The sequence below is a fragment of the Platichthys flesus genome, chromosome 23 (genome assembly GCF_949316205.1).
Source record: "Platichthys flesus chromosome 23, fPlaFle2.1, whole genome shotgun sequence".
Lineage (NCBI taxonomy): Eukaryota > Metazoa > Chordata > Actinopteri > Pleuronectiformes > Pleuronectidae > Platichthys > Platichthys flesus.
The window spans coordinates 15,661,458-15,675,995 of NC_084967.1; positions in this window are offsets into that span (position 1 = coordinate 15,661,458).

Sequence of the window (14,538 nt, forward strand, 5' to 3'; positions counted from 1 at the left end):
TTATTCCAAACAGGATTTAACCGCAACACAAAAGAAATAGAAATAGAAATACTGCCCCTAGCGTTCCGGATGTGTAATTGCAGCACGACTCTCACAAGCCTGGCAGCGTACGTAGTTTACATAGCTTCACAGAACCTCGACTCTGCGCTGCCCTCTAGTGGATGTATTGCTTTACAACCCCACATGGCAGTTGTGCGGGTACAGTGCCAGTTGTGTGACGTATCGCTTTCTGAATGTGGCGCCAGCCTAAATGAGCCTTTAAGCTCCAGCTCAGTGTGTGTGTGTGTGTGTGTGTGTGTGTTGTGGAAGGCGTGTGGATAAAATGATGAACAGTCCTCCAGATTGCTCGATTACTGTCCTATTATGATGGGCGATGGATTACGACGGGGGAAACACACATTCATAACCCTCCGTCACCGGGACAGGACGCGGTGAACGGCGGCGAGCAGGAAGAGAAGAAGAAGAAGAGAAAGAGACATGGAAGAAGACAGGGATGATAATAGAAGTCCCTTGATGTCTCTAATGGACGGCTGATTAGAAAGCAGAAGAACCCAAACAGGTAATTCTTCTTCTTATCGTCAGCACCAACAGTCAGACTCACACTTATCTCCATAATGACTCCAACTATAATTAATGAGCCTTTTAAGAGTACAGTGACGGCTGCTGAAGCTGCACGCACACACACACACACACAAAGACACACACAAATGAGACTAATCACAAAGGACTTTGGTAACGATGGCAGATTCTCAGAAGCCGATGGAATTCTGTGGCGCTTCGTTCTATTCAAATCTTTCTTCTTCTTCTTCTCTCAATCATTTTAAAAAACATCCCAAGGACGAGCATGGAATCAGCTGGAGAACGATCACGATCCATAATGTCTGTTATTATGTATAATATAAAAATGTGTATCCTTATGTACATGCAGAGGAAACCATATCCAACACACACACATGAACATAAACACAAAAACACAACATACAGTTCCAGGCGGTGACGCCACATGTCATTTCACTTCCAGTTGGAGTTAATCACCTCCTACCAGGCTTCTCATTCTCCTGCACACTTCCCTTAACTGGGGATCGAACTGTGGGGCCCCGGCGATAAACGCAACGCAAGTGTCAAAGTCACAGGTTGACTCTGTCAGTGTGTGTGTGTGTGTGTGTGTGTGTGAGACAGTGTAACAGTGTGCGTCTCCGGGTTGGGAACGAGGACCGTGCCCTCCCTATCCTTTCCAATCTCCCACACAGCAGTGGACCTATCACGGCGCAGGTTTACTCATCAACTCACCCGTGGAGCCCCTCGATTTGAAGGGATGCTACATTAGCTCTGGTGGCTGAGGAATGGAGGGGCGCCGCGGGGGGGGGGGGGGGGACGTGCTGTTGTGACAGCCCGCTATAGGGAGCCATTTATAAGGACGCGGGAAAACATTTATTTCAGCCACTTCCTTCAGATATCGGTAAGTGTCGGGATTATGGCCTTTTCTAGGGGGGAGGTTTAGTGCCTGTTCTCCATTCCCACTGCTCCCACTCGCTCTCAGTGTGGTCACATGCTTCTCCACCAACGCCACTGCACGCCCACCTCGCCGAAACAGCCAACCCTCCCAGACTCAGCCGTACGTCAACCAGAACCCAATTGTCTTTGGAGGAAGCCGGTGCCGGGAAAACCAACAAGAAAGGGCCCAGAACAACAAAGTGCTGCCCCCCCCATATGATAATTCAAATCCTGAATAAGTCAAAAATCCATTGATGGCGTCCTGTGTCCGCGGCCTCAGGTCGGTGGTTGGAGTAGGGAGCAGCTCAGGTGTGTGAGATGTGAGGAGCTGGAGGAGCAGATGCTTCCACTTTAATTACCTCACAAAGAGATAACTGCCCTGTGATGGAGGTGACGCCAAACACAGCTGGGTCCTCGCGGAGGCCAGGGTCCAAAATAACTCACAGCCACACACACACACCACAAACACACACACACACACACACACACCCACAAAGACACACACACAGGGAAGAAGAAGAAGAAGAAGAAAAATAGCATGTTTCAGATTCTGTGCCAAGATATATTCAAATATATTCATAGTTAGATCTGTCAAATGTCAAGTGAGCTAATCTGGGAGATGGATTTGTGTGGCACTTGTGATAAAAAAGAAAAAACGAATTTGGAACATAATGAAAATAATACCTGGGATTGTTATTTTAACTAGAAGGGAGGGGGGGGGTACGCCAACTGTTGACTGTCAGCCAATCACAGAGCCAGAGAGAGAAGCCAAGGTCGCAGCTGAATGATAAAACGTCAGGTTTCACACTGAGCTGCTTCTCAACTCTTTTATGATGTTTTCTTTTCCTCTAAAATGATTGTTTGGATTTTAAAATATCAGTAAAGACTGAAAATAAACATAAACATGAGTAAATTCTCTCATTTCAGAGGCTGAATTATTTCAAACTATCAATTTCAATATCGAGGCGGAACAAATTTGTGGAGAAGATTCTGATATATGTGGATCCAGGATTTTGGCAACTCTACAAACTGTTGTATTTAAAACATTGGCCATTGTCGCAATCTTTTCTTTTTGTGTATCGCAGGTAAATCAAAAGCTAATTTTCCAAAAATGTAATTGAAAGTCTGACACATCACCCCCCCCCGCCAAAATAAAAGCTAAATGTCTTATTGTCGTCTGCCTGCCATCAAACAAATATCATAATTCACTGTGTTCATTCATGTGCACCTGCTTGTGCAGCCGAGATGTGTTTTGCCATATTTGAGGCTTATTATTATTATTATTATTATTATTATTATTATCTGCTGGAGGAATTTACGTGATCGGAGACTTGTTTCCTAACCACAAGATCAAATCATATCCTGTGTCCTATATTCCCGGCACACGCAGAAATACATGGTTCTATATGTTTCACATTGTTGTGATATTTTTGCTGTGGTTGTTTATCAGCTGTGTAGCTCCATCTGAATAAAAAACACACTACATGTGGAGGATCTGAATATCTTGGGCACTAAACGACAGATTTCACTTGTCACCTCATTTTCAAAGCATCCTCCACCAACGTTAGACCAAAGTCTAATATTAGATGAATAACGCAGAATGAGTTCTTTGTCTTTTGAAGAGCTGTGAATAAAGAGCCGGTGATTTTTTAACGAGGTCAGGATCCACCTCCTCAATACGCTGCGTTTCAGTCCAAGCAGCTGATGAACTGTCAATGAACCGGAGCTTTGTGATCCTAGGTCAACAACCACAGCCGGCACAATGATCCAGTGTTGGTGGGTGGGGGGGGGGGGTTATTTGGTTGCATCTCTTGAAATCCTCTTTGCATCCCGACAGAAAAACTGACGAGAAGGAGAAGAAAACCTCCATCGTCTGCCGTGTGTCTGTTAAAAAGCAAAGAGGTCTGAGGAGAACGATCTGTTAAAGAAAGTGATAATTTAATGAGCTCCTTCTCGTTTGATGTTCCAACCGTCCACTGAATCCCATGGAAATCACTTTCTGTATCTTTTGTGCAATCCTGCGAACAAACAAGCGGACGGGGGTGAAAACAACATCCTTGTTCCCACCAGTCGGGGGGGGGGGGGTGGCCTCGGACCTTTGGACCCAGCTGAAAGTTTCAAGTCCTCATAACGATGTAAAGTTTGGAACATTATGCAACTTATAAATGAAATCCACTCCGTTGACCTCTTGGCTCTTTTCTCTTTTTCCCAGAGACTCGTCATTACCTCGTCTGCTCTCGCTCCCCTCGTCATGATGATGATGCTGAGTCACAATCACAAGTTAACTTCTCTCCGTCAGATGCATCATTATTATCACAAATGCAATATGTCCTGGAAAACAAGAAACTTCTGTGTGACTCTGAGTTTCTAACGATGGCAACACGGAGGCTAACAAAGCCGCCCCTGCAGATTTCCCTCGTTTGAGGCCGAGGTTGAAACAAGACGGCCCCGAGCTGAATGTTTACATGAACTTTGCCAATTTAACCACACACAGACACATGGAGGGACTCACAATAACGCACAGAATCCAAACAGTCCAGTGGGCTGCGGTAGAAAATGACACCAGAAAAAATGGCACAGATGCAAAAGCAAGATATCTGTTGTCAAATGTTGTGGCGCACAATTTCAAAAAACGGAAAAAAAAGAGGCGAAACATTCCTGTTATCCCAAAATATATAAACACACAAACACACATTGTGCCGCGGCCGTGAAGTCCTGGTGCTTCAGGACGCTGAGTGTCACCGTCAGCTCGGCCCGGCATGAAGGCAGAGTGAGCTGCAGCAGGCGAGGTAGAGAACAGGGCTCGAGAAAGATGACACACAAACACACACAAAGCAGGAGTGAACTGAAAACGAGCACAAACACACACTCGCACACCGGTTGTGCCGATCCGGTGCCAGTAAATTGCTCTGTGCTGGAGAGCTTAGGGAGGCATCAGAGAGCCCGGGCAGCATCCGGCTCTGAGCTGCAGATCCCAAACCGACTGGATGTGGACGCTTGGCCCAGTCGGCCGGATCAGCCGCTAATACACAGACCTGGGACCAGGGAATTACTGAGTGAGCACTGAGCCCCACACAGCCGCTAGCAACACACACCCACAGGCACATGCACAAAGGGAAAGGAGGGGGGGGGGGCATGCTTGGTTGCAGGAATGCACAACATGCTCAAGAGAGACAAAGCTACAGTCCAGGTACACTGGCATGCATCACCATTGGGGGTGGGGGGGGGGGGGCATGTATATCAAATCCCAACTTTGATCCTTTATCTTAAATCAACGTGCATCAGGGTCAAAGGTCAACGTACAAGAATGCACCAGCAGCATATCGACTTGACGTGGGCAGCTCCTATAAGTGAAGCCAAGTTGACTCCACCGCCCCCTGGTGGTTGGATGCAACATAGGTCCTAAACCCTACCGCCTCCATCAAATACTTCCCTTTAAATAAAAGAGGAGGGGACTTCTGTGTACAACGCCCCCCCCCCCCATCTGAAAGTACCTCTCCCTAACAGACACTGGCCTACTTCCCAAAGTCTTCATATCAGGCAGAAACCCCCCCCGCGCGCGAGGCGCTTCGAGTGTCTCGTTCCAGTTCCTCTCTTCCTTCATCTCTCTGAGTTTCCATCCGTCCGTGTGTGATACACAAAAGTCAACGTGCACAAGCCTTTTTTGATTGTGTACTTTTTTTTATCCGCGGCCCGTGGGGGGGTGAGCACCTGGATCGATGGGATGTTTAACATCCTCCCTCTGCTTTTTAGAGCCGGCAGCGAACAAGCTCCTTGCCGTTGACCCCCCCCCCCCCTTCAGATCGAACCCCCAACCCCCCCTCCCCCCAAAATAACACAATCACGTGACCACCTTGCTCAACACTCACGGGAGGTCCTCTCCTCTTCACCGGGGCCGCCTCCCACTTCCTGCTCAGCTGCCGGTTACCAAGGTGAACCATCGCCATGGGCAACGCAGCAGAAGAGGAGGAGGAGGACCGGGCGGGCGGGGGGGTTGGGGGGGGAGGAGAGATGTGAATAGATGTGAGAAGAGGGCATGAAATCGATGAGGCCATGCAACAGCTTCGCAGCTCATGTGCCCACACACTGAGATGGAGATGCAGACGGGAACACACACACACACACACACACACAGACACACACACACACACTAACACAGACACACACTAAAGTAGGGAGTGAGATGACCTGGCATTCTCGACAGCCAACGATCTCGTCCACGTCTCAGAAGCGAGTGCGAGCGATACGCACACTCCTCCCTCACAAGTTAAATGTTTCATCCATTTATAGAACTCGCACAAATTAATCTTCTCCACCTCCGCTGACATGAATACAAGTTCTGACTTTAACTCCCCTTTAATTAAAGCAGAAAGATTCACAGCGGCTTGTGCGTGAGATATTTTTTTTCCGAGAGTTTCATTTCTCACGGAGCCTCGTGTTGCCAAAGGTCTCGTGTTTCTTTTTAAATGTCACTCTGCTAAAAACAGGGTTGCATTTAAGCAGCAGGACTTGTGATATTTAACAGGGAGAGAAATTAGAGAGGCTGCGAGTACACTCCGCTCGTCAGCCCCGGATTTATTTATATATAAAAAGAGACGTCTGCAGTAGCTGCTAATACCTCGTGGAATTAAAATACATCTCAACGAGGCACTACGCTGGTTAACAAGAAATCATTTCATCTAAAGTTTCCACTTGGAATAACAAGTCAAGAATCCTTGTGTACTTAAGATATAATCAAAAAGAAGGAGTCGCTTTATTTAAGTCTTTTCATTTTTATTGGATTATTGTGATTGAGAGGAAATGTGTTCTGCACAGAAATGTTCCCCAGAAACAGTGTTTAGACCAACATGGAAGACAAACTTCTAATTAAATATTTCACTTTGAGACGGTCTGTGTCCAGAACCAGGCGTCCTTTACTAAATAGTCCTCAACGCGGAGTAGCTCATCATCGCGGCTGTTTTGGAGACGCCAGCTAAACTGTCCCGAAGGTTCCTCACGTCCTCTTTCAGACTCGATGCTCAAACGATCCCACAGTGCAGGTTAAAAAAGGTTTCGTGCAATAATTGGTCACAGCTACTTCCCATCATGCATCACTCAGACCAATAAAACAGGTTCGGATGAAAGATGTGATATGAAAAGAGAAAAATACAACCTGCTTCTAAAGCCGCCATGAACAGAGTGCGAGTAAAAAAGAAACAGAAGAAAATACACATGTGGTGTATTCTTGTACTTCATAAGTGGGTTTCACTGGGTGGGAAAGGGGGTAGGGGGGGGGATCTGAAGCTTGCACCTACTCAAAGCGACAAGTTCAGAATCTGATCTCACAACAGCTGCGTCACGAGAAACAAAAAAACTGATTCCACGAACATCAGAGAAGCGGTAAAGCGGTTTGGAGTCGTTCTCTTTATTTATGAATTCTGGAAATCAAATGTGGAGATTTACAGAAAATACAGAGGAACTGTTTTTATTTTTTCATGTATCATGGTGGAGGATGAGTTATCAAGAAATGTGGGCGGAACAATGGAAACTCAGTAAGATGGACCACATGACAGCTCACACAGTCTAATTATCTGGATCACCCCCTGGTGGCTGGTTGTAGTTAGTAATCCCTGCCTCCTCCATGATAGTAGCTGGGACATGGAACACCGTGAATACTCAAAGTACACGTGAAATTATCTATTTTTTAAACATGGCTTCCGTCATTTAGGGTCGTTCTTATCGCAATGACATACGTTCACATGTTCATGTTTCTGATCCTATAGCGTTCACATCTGCTCTCCAGTGGCAGGAAGTGGAGATCCGTCTTCCATCTCTGTTCACAGTCGGTAAATCAAGAGGAAGTTCCCACACCCATCGGTTTAGACACTGAGACAACGTGAAGAAGAGGAAAACTCAAACTATTGGTGAGTATCTGATAAAATCCTGTAGAGGTGATGTCATCTGGCCGGGATAGAAACTTAGAAAGAGGCCAAGCCAATTCAAAACTGGGCAATTTGAGCCTTTCACAGACATTTTGGTTTCAACTTTCATGTTTTCCGATATGAAAACTTTTATGTTGAATATAACGATAGAGAGAATACGTGCAAATATGTTTACGTTCTCATTTTCAAGCTGGGTTTATGCGGTGGTAGGAATCATCACCAATTTGAATATGTAAACACACAACCACTCACCGATACAGCAGAGTCACAACTGTTTTAGTTCACTGTGTCAAGCTCTAAAACAAGATGTGGACCTGCACTGTGGATCCAACACAACTCCAAACACACAAACCACAGTAACAAAACACTGTCAAAGTCAAATAAACTGTGGTGGACTGTAAATTCAAAACATCTTAGTATCTGCAGGCTGTTTCTCTTTTACCAACAAACACTTTAGTTCAACCGCTCCCTGCTTTCTACACAACTTGTTATTATACAAAAAATACAATAAAAAAATTGTGTTTTGACAGCGTCTGCCTTGAAGCTAATGTATGAACAGTTTGGAAATTCAACTTCTGCCAGTCCCCTGTGGCAGAAACAAATAACAATGGCAGCATGACAGCGAATCCTTGTGGTGACGATCTGACCCGGGAAGACAAATGTGCAAAGACAAAAAGACAAAAAGACAAAAAGACATTTTCATAACGATCTAACCCCTAAATACCTGATTAATTATTTCCTTTAGCGAACCTCCTCCGCACACTTCACCGAGCTACCGACCGCGGTGATGGGCCCTCTGCTCCAGCGGCACACACCGGCGGTTTGAGCCCCTCGGCGGCCACTCGGCGGGGGGGGTCAGCTCTCCAGCCGTGCAGCTCCAGCTCAAGCCTCTGCCGCTCGGAGGGGGAGCCGGGGCGCAACCGCACGAGAGCCTCCATTACGGCTCCGGCACAAGAGCCCTGCTCCATTATGGCTTCCACATAAGGGCCTTCACTCGGGCTCTTAGTCATTCTAATGAGCCTCTGACTCGGTCTGATGCCGGGGCCCCGTGTAACAGCTCCCACGCGACTCCCGGCGGCCCCCGGATGCAGAAGAGCGCTCGATGAGGATGGGGACTTTATTTTTTTTCATATTGTGTAATTGTGCAGCTTCAGAGAGCTCTTAGCCGGAGATTTAATGGCGTCTAATGGAATCTCATCACAGAACAAGAGAGAGAAATGGACTGAGAGGGAGAACACCGACTAATGTCTCTGCATAGTTTCACTTGGCTATTCGCACTAAATCCTGTGACTATGATCAACTTCTTGAGTTTTACTTTGTGGGGAATATTTTGCATATATATGTTTATGTGAATATGTTTATTTAACCTTCTCTTTAAGGCGACATACAGATAAATTCACTTGAGATAACGTGATCATCTACAAACTGACTTCTTGCTGCAGCTGCTTAGGAAACGAGTATTGATTTTGATTTTATTGGAGGTTTTGGTTCCATGATTCACCATAAATCTGATCAACCACTGACTTACAGAAACAAAATGTGCCTTCCTCTGTATCTGCTGCATCTCTCACTCCCTGTGTTGCTTCTCTTCTCTCTCTCACTCCATTTTTTCTCTTGACATTTCCACCTGAGGAAACGAACGACAGCTTCTCTAACTCTCTTTCAGGCTGAAATCCATTAATCCCCTTTCACTTCCTCAGACGTCTCGTATATTTCTGTCTCTCTTGACCAAGCAAACCAGACGCTCAGGCTTTTGTTTTGTGTCTCCCAGCTGGTTTTCGGGGGTTTTAGCCTCCCACTCACTTCTTTAAGTTTGCCTCTGCGGTACAGTTACAAAACCGATGAGTTGTTGCAGTGTTAAGTGCTTTTTTTTTGTTGTTGTTGTGATGATACACACACGGGACGCCGTGCATCCAGAGAGTTGCTACTCCCCGGGTTGCTCTCAGTGACCCGTCTCAACCCGAGCATCATCTAAAGGTCCAGAAGAAGCTGTTTACATCCTGTCTGCAGCCACATGAGCCGTCAGACAAGGATATAGATATAATATATAAAGAATGAATTGTGCTCACGAAAGTTATGTTGATATATTTTAGTTCTGACCCTGAACTGTCTCTGCTCACAGATTCATTCATTTATTTACTTTCAGTAACACTGGACCAGACTATGACAAGAAGATGACACAATAAGAAAATCTATAAGAGGTCAACCAGATGTGAAAACGCAGCTGGTGCCTGGTTCGAGTCTTCATGTCATTTCCATAGACGTGACTGCCCCCTGGTGGCTGGCTGCAATAACATTCATATCATCTTACGTTCTCCGTGTTAGTGGATGGGACATTAGCTGATGGGACATTAGCTGAAACTAAAAAGTCACTGATGCATGTTGAAGTGTTCCTGTTAAGTTTGCTTTGAATAAGTTATTCGATGCAATAGAAACGGTTGAACGTGATGACTGACAGCTGATATTGACTCAGGGTTGGTGGAGCAGGACCTCAGTGCAGAGGCTCCATCTCAAGATGGCTTCTTCACAGACTCTGGTTCGAGATAAAGTCTCTCAGCGCAAGAGTGCAGCTTCATTTCTGGAGGAGGTGGAGACACAACGTCCATCTTTATTTACCGTTGATGGTCATTCTCACTCTGATTCCTGAAGCCCAGAATGCTCTTCCACAAAGTTTTTTAACCTCTTCTAACTTCAGCTACTTCAACTCTGATAAACCCTCAGTTGGCTTCTTCCACTGAATCACAACTGTATCGTCTCTCATGTCTTTTTTCTTGAGTCACAGCCGTCCTCTGCTCATGTCTGGTGTCCTCGTTTCTCTGAGCTGCAGTTTTACAAGTGAAAGTCTGAAAAACACGAGCACGCCGTCCATTAACCTGCTTCTTCCTGAGAGGCTGCATTCATCTCCGTAACATAGATGCACTAATTCAATCACCCTGTACTCTTTGCTATCATATCCTGTCCAGATACTCCCCGGGATGAAACATGTCTCTTGAGAAAATCTTCATCTTTGCCCGGCACTTTATTATTTACAGGAGGGGATTGATCTATAATGCATTTTAATGGAAATGCAATTATTTTGCATGCAACCATAAGGGGAATGGCACCAGTGCAACATTTGAGACTGTGGTCCAGTGCATTGTGTTGAGTTATAGCACATGCATGCAGCAGTGGGCTATTAAAGATTAAAATCCATATACCACTTCTCACTCATGCTCTACAAACAGACTCATGCACGTGGAAATCTACACAAGACGTTTGTGTATTTTCTGCAACGCATGGAGGAGCGCTGCATTCGACAGAGAGGCGAGGAAAAGGAGAGAGGGAGAGAGAGAGAGAGAGAGAAGACATCATTGGGGGATCAGGAGGTTGATGCACTGACAGCTGTCTTTGATTCACCTGCAAGCCTCTGTGAGCACGCACACGCACACAAACGCACACCGGCAACACCCACTTACACACAAACACCGCGCAACAGGGGTGACAGCACGGAGCACGGAAAATTTACATTAATAAGACTTCTTGTTTTTCCCCCTCACTTAGACAAGAGATATTTGAAGCATTTATTAAATTATTAATCTTTTTTATTTATTCATTTAGTCACTCAGTCAGTCATGTTTTTTTCATGGCTGAGGAGCTCAGTGTAATTTCATTGAGCTACCAGATGGTTGAGGGTTTAATTAACAACTTCAAAAGCAATAACTGGAGAGCCGGCCAAATATACACACACCCACACACACACACACAGACACACACACACAATATCAGCAGCCTATGCAAAAGTCCTACACACAAGCATAAATGCATATCATCCCCACATGCTTATTAATTCATACTGCACACAAATCAAACAGGAAACAGGGCATTGTGCTCTCCCAGTGTGTTTATGTACACTTCCCCTCTCCTCGTTATGGAGCGCCCCCCCGAGCTCCCCGGCCTGTCAGAGGAGGTGATAGTTGGCGTGGAGGGGAGGTGGAGGGGAGGTGCTGTGGATGGGCTCGGGGCTCCCACACTGTAAGTCACACCCTGCTGATTGGATCTTACCGGCCTCTCGGGGACAATAAAAACAACCCGTCTTCCCCTCATCTCTCCCTCCTTCCTGGCTTTACTGGCAGCCGTCGCCATTATTCCACTATAATGACATTATTTTGATTGGCCAAGCAGCAGTGGGCGTCCATCTGCTCGCATTAGGCATAGTAATCAGACAGCGCTGGGTTATGGTGATATGACTGGCACAGGGCAAAGAGCCTTTAACCCGGCCCGGGGGGGTATCAGGCGTCCTCTGCACTTTCTGGCTCTTTCCTTCAGACTGAACAGAGACAATCCACAGAAAGCTGCAGCTCTTGTTCCATTACTTGATGTTTCTGGCCAGGAACTGACTCTTAAGATGCCAACATTAACACAAAAACAGCAGCTGGCATCCGTTCAGTGAAGCCGGTGGTGATGCAGGGCTCCTGCACCCAGTATCGTTTGCCATGAATCATAATTTGGGTCATGTGAAGCTGAAGTTTTAATGATTTGTCCAACTTCAAAATGGGAAAGGGGCAGGTGAGTGAAAAGTAACTCAACACAACTTTTCTGCACTTTGGACCACAATTATCGCTTGAAGGTATAGCTGGAGGTTAAGTGTTGTGTTGGGTAAAGGTTGTATATACAGATTCCTTTCCTGTATATCTTTGTGTTGCTGAGATCCTGGATAACTTAAGAGCCACAGTTTGGCTTTGGTTTGCCATCATATCGTCTCGGTATTCTGGTATATTCTGGTTTTAGTAATGAAGAGAAAACACAACTTCAGCAAAAGAGGACCACTGTCAGTACCCAAACTCCAATTGAACCTGGACGTCTACACAGTAAACAACGAAAGGAAAACAAGTAACACACAGTGTATTGACAATAATGGCGACACGAGGGGTCTGGGTATTTTATGTCCTCGCCAAAACCAAGGGACATTTAATAGATTTGCAAAAAACTAAAAAATTGGCAACACCCTCCTGTCAGCAGTTCTTAGCGATACTAGATCAGGTCGACGGGGAATCGAGAGAGTTGGCTAATTTAAATACTCCCCCCCCCCCCTCTAAAAAGAAAAGTTCTGCTACTTGCTTCTGTAGGTCAGGAAACCTAATGGCTTGAATACATTTGATTTCCGAAAAAGAAATAGTTTAGGTCCCCGTTGACTCTCGAGGCGCTGCCAACAAATTCTATCAGCAGGCGCCAGCGTCAGCTCCTTAAATAAAACACATGAAAACAAGGACAACAAAAATAAGCCTTTAGATGCCATGAAAGAAGATTCCTGATTAATAACAAATAAAGTAGCTTATGAATCTTTGAGTTTTATGCCCTTTGGATTAGCAGAGTGTTTTAAACAGCCGCTGGGCTCACAGTGTGGAGACAGGATGGAGATTTCCTCTCTGTCATCCATTGTTTGTGAGGTAAACAGGACAATGGAGGATCTTCAGAAATGCCTCCAGATCAATGTGTGTCCTGCTGGAAATGTCAGTCCGGTGTGTTCATTAATCTTTTTGCCACCGAGCAGAACAAAGAGCTTTTGCAAGATATTGGAGCGTCCACATCACTTTGATGAATAATCCCCCTTTGCTCACAACAAAAGGAAAAAATGCTTACGATGCAATTTGTGCCTCCTGGACCAGACTCCTCTGCGCCCGCCTTTACTTTCACATTAAGAGTTATACGGAATAAAGCTCTGTACGAGGTTTCCTGGGACTGTTAGTGAGGTGGCCATGAAGCAGATTCCTATTATCTGCAATTTATCAAAATAAACGTGAAGTCTTTTGTTTTATGATTCTCAAACATCTCAACAGAGCTGGTTTCCTTTGAGGCCACGTTGCTCCTACAGATGTCAACGATTTCATTTTGACTAAAGCACGAGCAATTCATCGTGAGCCTTTGGGAGAACTATCGGTGTCAGCGTTTCTATTTTGCCGGTAAGCACCGATGTCCCTCCGATCCATTATCAACACCACTTATACCTTAAAGTCGAAAGCTACGCTAGGTGTGCATGTAGCTACGCACGGGGCAGAGCGCTCATAGTTGTGCGTAGTTGTGTGTGTATGCAAACCAATCATTGCTTTGAGGTGAAGTTACATTTTACGGGAGGTGCACGTCCTGGTACAGCGTAGCTTTGACGCAGAAACTCAAACTGGTGCTTCGGTGTCTCCGATGGACCTAAACCCGATCTGCTCATCTTCGAGAGAAAGCTAGAAAACTCAGGAGACACTAATACGAACTCGCTCTTCAACCACGGCTGTGAGACGAGCGTCCGTCCCATCGTCCCCGTCCGGAAGACGCCGCTGAATGTCACATGTGCCAATGTTAAAGAAAGCAATTAGCCACGGTTGGCATGTCCTGGTCGGCGGATGAGTAATGACTGGTGGGGCCGGAGTGTCTAACCCTGATAAATTCTACTGTCCCTCTCCGCCTTATTAGTACAATGACTAGCTGGGGAGGGAGGGGCGGAGGGTGGGAGGGTGGGGGGGGGGAGCTAAGGTGATAGACCATAGGGGGTGTCATAGATAAACCTAGATTGACAGCAGAGCGCGGTGGCTAAATGCTAATGTACCGTGTGACATTTCCCGACGCCGGCCCGGGTTAGCTTGGATGCTGCTGACAGACGGAACAGCAGAGATGGGGGGGTTGGGGGGTTGGGAGGGGGGGGGGGGGCAAAATACCACCACACAGACTCTTCCCCCCTCCTCCTCCTCCTCCTCATCTCTTCTTCTTCAATCTTTAAAATGAAAAGAAGGTGAAGACAGAGGGGAGGAGGGGGGGGGGGTGGAGATATGGTTTTATCACACATCGGCAGCCTGACGCCAAATAGCAGCAGGTGCTTCAGTCTTTGATGAAGAGAGGGACGGATGGAGACGGCACCATGAGGAGGACGGACGGAGACAAAGGGGGAAGACAACGCTGAGCCGGGGTACAGCCCCCCCCCCCCCCCCCCCCCCCCGCTTTGCCTTCCCATCAGCCACCTGGGGAGTTCATACCGTGTCCGGCACTTTGGCCACTAAACCACACAAGTGCTGCATTTGTTGATAAACCCCTCTGCCTCCCTTTACCCCCCCCCCCCCCCCCCCCGCGAGAACGATGTCTATCTCTACCGTCAATTTCC